At 50.5% G+C, this 6,579-nt stretch overlaps 1 pseudogene across 1 annotated transcript; it reads left to right on the forward strand.

Annotated features, from left to right (window-relative positions):
- The first annotated feature begins 1,741 nt into the window (after positions 1-1,741).
- On the forward strand, positions 1,742-6,368 carry LOC308269952 (chromatin-remodeling ATPase INO80-like; annotated as a pseudogene). The gene has a single exon. The product of its transcript is annotated as a chromatin-remodeling ATPase INO80-like (transcript).
- Positions 6,369-6,579: the final 211 nt, after the last annotated feature.

The raw sequence follows: 6,579 nt of genomic DNA on the forward strand, positions 1-6,579 counted from the left end.
ACTGGGGCCTCCGAGGCCAGGATAATAGCCTGCTGAGGGGTTGGGCCGGTGCCGGGGCCAGTGACGCCAGCACCAGAGCCTGCCATGAGGCAAGGTCGGTACTGGGGCCTCCGTACCCGGGATTGGAGTCTGCCGAGGGGTGAGGCCGATGCTGGGGTCTCCGAGGCCGGCACCGGAGCCTGCCAAGGGGTTAGGCCGGTGCTGGGGCCAGCGAGGCCGGCATCAGAGCCTGCTGTGAAGCAAGGCCGATACTGGGGGCTCCTAGACCAGGATAAGAGCCTGCTGAGGGGTTAGGCCGGTGCTGGAGCCAGTGAGGCCGGCATCGGAGCCTGCCGTGAGGCAAGGCCGGTACTGGGGCCTCCGAGGCCAGGATAACAACCTGCCGAAGGGCTAGACCGGTGCTGGGGCCAGCAAGGCCGGCATCGGAGCCTGCCGTGAGACATGGCCAGTGCTGGGGCCTCCTAACCCGGGAATGGAACCTGCCGAGGGGTTAGGCCGGTGCTGGGGCCAATGAGGCCGGCATTGGAGCCTGCTGTGAGGCTAGGCCGGTACTGGGGCCTCCGAGGCCGGGATTGGAATCCTGCCAAGGGGTTAGGCCGGTGCAGGGGCCAATGGCCAGCATCGGAGCCTGGCGTGAGGCAAGTTCACTCCTGCGGCCTCCAAGGCTGGGACCGAAGCCAGCTTAGGGGTTAGACCGGTGCAGGGGCCAGCGAGACCAGAACTGGGGCCTCCCATGAGGCAAGGCCGCTGCTTGAGCCAGCGAGGTCTGGATCAGTCCACTGAGTAGCCAGGCCACTACTGGGACCATCAAGAGTGGGATCGGTACTTGCAACGCAGCATGCACAGAGAAATATCGCAGAAAATATCAATCAGACACTTCTCTTAATCAGCAATAACTAGGAGGAAAAGGGCAACAGGAAGAGGTTGAGCTATAGAAAGGGCCCTATAGTGAAGCAACTAATGTGACCAATCAGAGGGTATGTAATACTGGAGGACGGAGCCTCTTTTAAACGCAGGAGGTACATAAACAAATGTATCAAAGTAAATCACCAAAGAAGTGTGGGATGGAGGGAGGGGGAGGGAATGGGATGGGGGCTGGAGGAGGGCTAATTGGATGATGTGTGCTTGTATATCCTCTCAAGTCTTGTACTCCAATGTGATTGATATATGACTACAATGCACCAATTTAAAAAATAAATTAATAAAAAAATAAAAGAAAAGAATATCAGCAAACCTATGTCTAGTTTTTTCCCTCTATTTATCTATATATACATATATACACACACATATATATATGTGCATACGTATATACTATATACATACTATATGTCCTATAGGATAAAAATATTCTATACATCATATATATATATATATATATATATATATATCCTGTTCAATATGATAGCCATTAGCCACATGTGGCTATTTAAATTTAAATTTATTAAAGTTAAAAGTTTATCTCCCTAGCTACCTTCCAAGTGCTCATTTCCATCATCATAGACATTTCTATTTGACAACACTGTTGTAGACCTTTGATTTGCACATGACCCAGCATAGCTACCAATCCCAAGTTCATAAGACCTTTCTCTAAATAACAGTCCTTCCAGCACCAAGAAGCCCAAGGACTAAATATTGGGAAGAGAATAAGAAAATAATAGGTTACCCCTCCGCTACCGCGGCGTGGCCCCGGGGCCTGAGCCGTGCAGTTGGAGGCCCTTGTGCATGAAGACAGATTTGTTCTATGGCCTCGGAGTTGGGTGCCGGGGACGATGGCAGCTGCGCTGAGCTGGCAAAGCCCCTCTATCTTCAGTACCTGGAGAGGGCCCTCCGCTTGGACCATTTCTTGCGACAAACGTCAGCCATCTTCAACAGGAATATATCTAGTGATGACAGTGAGGATGGGCTGGATGACAGCAATCCCTTACTGCCCCAGTCTGGGGACCCCTTGATACAAGTGAAGGAAGAACCTCCACATTCCTTGCTTGGTGAAACTTCTGGAGCAAGCAGTTCTGCCACGTTAAACCCATACTCCCTGAATGGAGCGCTCCAGTCAGAATCAAAATCTGAAAAGGGGAATTTATATAACTTCTCTAAGTTGAAGAAAAGCAGAAAGTGGCTAAAGAGCATCCTTCTAAGCGATGAGTCCAGTGAGGCAGATTCTCAGAGTGAAGATGATGATGACGGCAACAAGGAGGACAACGATGATGAGGAACTCGATCTCAGTAGAGAAGAGCTTCACAACATGCTGCGACTACACAAGTACAAGAAACTTCCTTGTATAGTAAATACAAGGAGTTGCAGCAGTACCAGTACTACAGCGCAGTCCTGCTCTCCACATACGACCCTTTCTATGAGCAACAACGGCACTTACTTGGACCAAAAAAAAAGAAATTCAAAGAAGACAAGAAGCTTAAAGCCAAGTTGAAAAAAGTGAAGAAAAAAAGACAAAGAGATGAAGAGCTTTCCTCTGAAGAATCCCCTCGTCGTCACCACCACCAGACCAAAGTGTTTGCCAAGTTTTCTCATGATGCACCTCCCCCTGGTACCAAGAAGAAACACCTATCCATTGAGCAGCTCAATGCTCATCACAGGAAAGTATGGCTCAGCATTGTAAAAAAGAAACTACCAAAGGCCAACAGAAAGCTTCAGCTCACAACCTGTTTCTCACCAATAGCCGAAAGCTTGCTCATCAGTGCATGAAGGAGGTGCGTAGAGCCGCCTTGCAAGCCCAGAAGAACTGCAAGGAAACATTGCCTCATGCCCAGCGCCTCACCAAGGAAATGCTCCTGTACTGGGAGAAATATGAGAAGGTGGAGAAGGAGCATCGCAAGTGAGCAGAAAAGGAAGCTCTGGAACAGCAGAAGCTGGACGAGGAAATGCGGGAGGCTAAGAGGCAACAGCGAAAGCTCAACTTCTTAATCACCCAGACAGAGTTGTATGCCCATTTTATGAGTTGAAAACGAGACATGGGTCATGATGGGATTCAGGAAGAAATCCTGCGGAAACTAGAAGACAGCTCTACCCAGAGACAAATTGACATTGGTGGAGGGGTGGTAGTAAACATCACACGGGAAGACTATGATAGTAAACATTTTAAAGCCCAGGCCCTGAGGAATGCTGAAAAGGCTTATCATATTCACCAAGCTCGGACAAGGTCATTTGATGAAGATGCAAAAGAAAGCCGAGCAGCCGCTCTCCGGGCAGCAAACAAGTCTGGCACTGGGTTTGGGGAGAGCTACAGCCTGGCAAACCCATCTATCCAGGCTGGGGAAGATATTCCACAGCCCACCATTTTCAATGGCAAGTTGAAAGGTTACCAGCTGAAAGGCATGAATTGGTTGGCCAATCTGTATGACAGGATATTAATGGCATTCTTGCTGATGAAATGGGCCTGGGTAACACAGTACAGAGTATCGCCCTCCTGGCCCATCTGGCTGAGAGAGAGAACATTTGGGGACCTTTCTTAATAATTTCACCTGCTTCTACACTTAACAATTGGCATCAGGAGTTTACTAGATTTGTTCCTAAATTTAAGGTGCTACCGTATTGGGGAAATCCCCATGATAGAAAAGTCATCAGGAGATTCTGGAGTCAGAAGACCCTCTACACTCAGGATGCCCCCTTCCATGTGGTCATCACCAGCTACTAGCTGGTGGTGCAGGATGTAAAGTACTTCCAGCGGGTCAAGTGGCAGTACATGGTATTGGATGAGGCTCAGGCACTCAAGAGTAGTTCCAGTGTTCACTGAAAGATCCTTTTACAGTTCCAGTGTCGAAATTGGCTTTTGCTAACTGGGACCCCCATTCAGAACACCATGGCAGAGCTCTGGGCTCTGCTACATTTTATTATGCCAACATTATTTGATTCCCATGAAGAATTTAATGAATGGTTTTCCAAGGACATTGAGAGCCATGCTGAAAAAAAGTCCGCCATTGATGAGAATCAACTCTCTTGCTTACACATGATCCTGAAGCCGTTTGTGCTGAGGAGAATCAAGAAAGATGTAGAGAAATAATTGTCTGATAAGATTGAGATTCTAATGTACTGCCAACTGACCAGGCATTAAAGAAAAAATTTCCATTGAGGATTTGTTGCAGTCTTCTATGGGTTCTACACAGCAAGCACAGAACACCACCAGTAGCCTCATGAATCTTGTCATGCAGTTTAGGAAGGTGTGTAATCACCCAGAGTTATCTGAACGGCAAGAAATGTGGTCTCCATTTCATATTTCTCTAAAGCCATATGAAATTTCAAAGTTTATCTACCGTCATGGACAGATCAGGATCTTCAACCATTCACGAGACAGGTGGCTACGGATTCTTCTTTCTCCTTTTGCACCAGACTATATCCAGCATTCTCTCTTTCACAGAAAAGGTATTAATGAAGAAAGCTGTTTTTCTTTCCTTCGCTTTATTGATGTATCTCCAGCAGAAATGGCAAACCTCATGCTTCAGGGACTTTTGGCCAAATGGTTATCTCTTTTCCTGTCTCTGAAAACCTCCTACAGGCTCCATCAGCTGCGTTCCTGGAGAGAGCAAGAAGAGGAAAGTCCGCAGAGATATCTGAGAAACAAGGATTTTCTTCTTGGAGTTAACTTTCCACTCTCCTTTCCCAACCTTTGCAGCTGCCCTTTGTTAAAGTCTCTTGTTTTCAGCAGCCACTGTGCAGCGGTGAGTGGCTACTCAGACCAAGCCGTCCATCAGCGGAGATCAGCTGCCTCCTCGCGTCGTTGCTGCCTGCTCACTGAACTGCCATCTTTTTTGTGCGTGGCCAGTCCAAGAGTCACCGCAGTGCCCTGGGATTCTAACTGCAATGACAGAAGTGCAGAATATGAGAGGGGAGTCCTGAAGGAAGGAGGGAGCCTGGCAGCCAAACAGTGTCTGTTGAATGGGGCCCCTGAGCTGGCTGCAGACTGGCTCAGTCGACGGTCCCAGTTCTTCCCAGAGCAAGCTGGAGGGCTGTGGAGCATCAGGCCCCAGAATGGCTGGTCTTTCATCAGGATCCCAGGCAAGGAGAGCCTCATCACTGACAGTGGGAAGCTGTACGCCCTTGATGTCCTGCTGACTCGGCTCAAGTCTCAAGGACATAGGGTCCTTATCTACTCCCAGATGACCAGGATGATAGACCTTCTGGAGGAATATATGGTTTACAGGAAGCACACCTATATGAGGCTTGATGGCTCATCCAGGATCTCGGAGAGGCGGGCCATGGTTGCCGATTTTCAGAACAGGAATGACATCTTTGTGTTCCTGTTAAGTACACGAGCGGGAGGACTGGGTATCAATCTCACCGCTTCAGATAGAGTGATATTCTATGATAGTGACTGGAACCCCACTGTAGACCAGCAGGCCATGGATAGAGCCCACCGCTTGGGGCAGACAAAGCAGGTTACCGTGTACCGGCTCAATTGTAAAGGCACCACTGAGGAGCGCATCCTGCAGAGGGCCAAGGAGAAGAGCGAGATTCAGCGGGTGGTGATTTCAGGTGGGAACTTCAAACCAGATACCTTGAAACCCAAAGAAGTGGCTAGTCTTCTTCTAGACGACGAGGAGTTAGAAAAGAAACTCAGACTACGGCAGGAAGAAAAACGCCAGCGGGAGGAAAGCAACAGAGTGAAGGAGCGCAAGCGCAAGCGGGAGAAGTATGCAGAGAAGAAGAAAAAAGAAGACGAGCTGGATGGGAAACGGAGAAGAGAGGGTGTGAACCTGGTGATCCCGTCCGTTCCTTCAGCCGACAACTTCAACCTCTCTGCCGACGGGGACGACTCCTTCATCAGCGTGGATTCCGCCATGCCCAGCCCTTTCAGTGAGATCTCCATCAGCAGTGACTGCACACTGGCTCCATCCCCCCTGAGAGCAGCAGTGACATGCTGGTCCGCCTCCTCCGCACCAACTCTCCTGCTTCCATAACGGGCTCCGTGTCGGACACCGTGAATGGAATTCCCATTCAGGAAGTGCCAGCTGCAGGTCGAGGTCACTCAGCTCGAAGTCGTGGTCGCCCCAAAGATTCAGGAAGCACAGCCGAAGGAGCAGGGAATGGCCGCAGCCGGAAGTCCAGGGCGGGGAGTGCGGCACCATGGCCGGAGCGAAAGCAGGAGCTACCGCGGCCTCCGCAGCTGCCTACGCCGCACACGGGCACAACGTGTCCAAAGGGATCTCCGCCAGCAGCCCTCTGCAGATATCGTTGTCAGGCCCGCCGGCCTTGCTGACTTTGGACCCTCAAGCGCCTCTTCTCCCTTGAGTTCTCCTTTGAGCAAAGGAGGTAATGTTCCTGGGACTCCCAAGAGCCTCCACGTGACCAGCAGCCTCGCCGCAGAGTCTCTGGTGCGGAAACAGGGCAAGAGCACCAACTCCTCTGGAGGACGGTAACCAGCTGGGCCCTGCAGCTGCCTTCAGCCGAACCAGGGCGCGGCCTGGCCCCCAGATGGTCTTGGATGGCTCGCCCCGCACAGCATCTTAATCCCAAGTCGGGGCAGAGGACCAATTGCGGCAAGAGAGACAGGCAGGTGGTTGATGTGAGCACTTTGATCACCTGCTCCACAGGGGTGCTCTGGGGTGCCCTAAAGGAAGAGGGCCGAGG

Source organism: Muscardinus avellanarius, assembly GCF_963383645.1.
Source record: "Muscardinus avellanarius genome assembly, chromosome: 11".
NCBI lineage: Eukaryota > Metazoa > Chordata > Mammalia > Rodentia > Gliridae > Muscardinus > Muscardinus avellanarius.